Genomic DNA, 1,337 nt, shown 5'->3' on the forward strand with positions numbered 1-1,337 from the left:
AAAGCTATAAGTATACATCATACGCAAAATGGTCTTACCTTGCCAGATTGCTGAAGGCGCTGCCTCGCCTCTAAATACTTGGGATTCACATGAATGCTATGTGTAGGCTGTTGTGACTGTGATTCAGACCTAGAAGTCACATTTCCAGAAGATGAACAATTAATGGCAGGTGGAAAACCAAGCTCCTTCCCAATCATCTGAAGACAAGCAGGAGGAAAACACAAAACAGTAATGGATTGGCACTGAATCTGTTGCGCCTGTTAATTTCATATCTGGCGCAGTACTAATGCTTGTACATTTTAAAACTTCATTTCCTAGTATCTGACAAGAAAACAACACAAAATATAAAAATAAAAATTTGGTACGTTATGAGAAACAACCAAAATGTAGATTGTGAACAATCTTTTATTAATAAAAGTTAACAACAACTATTCGGTGTTCTTAGGAAGAAACATTTCATTAGATTGAAGTTTTGAGACTTCTGGGGAAATGGCAGGAGATGGTAACATGACCTCCAAAGAAGAAACATTTGGCTCTGTGCCTAACTGACTCTGCAACCATCCCCTGGTCCCAGAGAACCCACCAGACACGATCCAACAGTTCTTAAAGCCAAGGTTTGTAAGCTCACTTGCAACGATTTTAGAATTATCACAATGCCTGAGTATTTCAACGATGTATACACGTATAAATTAAACACATAAACACAGTGCCCAATCATCAAGCTAGAGTAATAAGCTTTGAAAAGGATGCAAAATAAACATAATGAGAAAGTCAAGAAAGACTCACGAGTCCATGATCACGATGTTTGAGTGCCTATGGAATGTCCTCAGGTATGAAATTTTCAGGGCAACTATTCCAGCTTCTGCTTTCTTTGCATTTCTGACAAGGTCTTTAATCTTGCATGATAGTTCTTCTATACTAAAATCACAAATTAAGGTATACTTGTTTTTAGGATCTTACCAAGAAATCGAGAAGTTCAATTTGATTGGAGAAATTAATGCAATATGAACAGCGTACATGACTTATAGATGCATCTAAACACATTCAGTTGATAGGCAAATGAAGCTAAGTCATTATCTTGCCAACCTAAGGATAGACTCAAAGAGGTAACCATGAAAAATAAGAAATTTTGAAATGTTCACCACATCATATTATCCAAGCAACAGGAGTAATTTATCATCACCTCCCTTTTTCCTCACAGTATACACCTCTCAAAATCGTTCCTAAAGGAAATTAAGATATATGATTGAATAGACGCAAGTACAAAAAGTAGGAACACTTACAGAACTGAGATCATCTTGTTTTTGGCACTAGAAGGAAGAAGAGGAATACCAGCA

At 36.7% G+C, this 1,337-nt stretch overlaps 1 long non-coding RNA gene across 1 annotated transcript; it reads right to left on the reverse strand.

Annotated features, from left to right (window-relative positions):
- Positions 1-389: 389 nt before the first annotated feature.
- On the reverse strand, positions 390-1,337 carry LOC147493835 (uncharacterized). Its single transcript, XR_015200100.1, has 2 exons — positions 787-1,337; positions 390-657 (listed from the first exon to the last, which is right to left on the reverse strand). It is a non-coding gene; the product is annotated as an uncharacterized LOC147493835 (long non-coding RNA).

Source organism: Coptis chinensis, chromosome 6 (assembly GCF_015680905.1).
Source record: "Coptis chinensis isolate HL-2020 chromosome 6, ASM1568090v1, whole genome shotgun sequence".
Lineage (NCBI taxonomy): Eukaryota > Viridiplantae > Streptophyta > Magnoliopsida > Ranunculales > Ranunculaceae > Coptis > Coptis chinensis.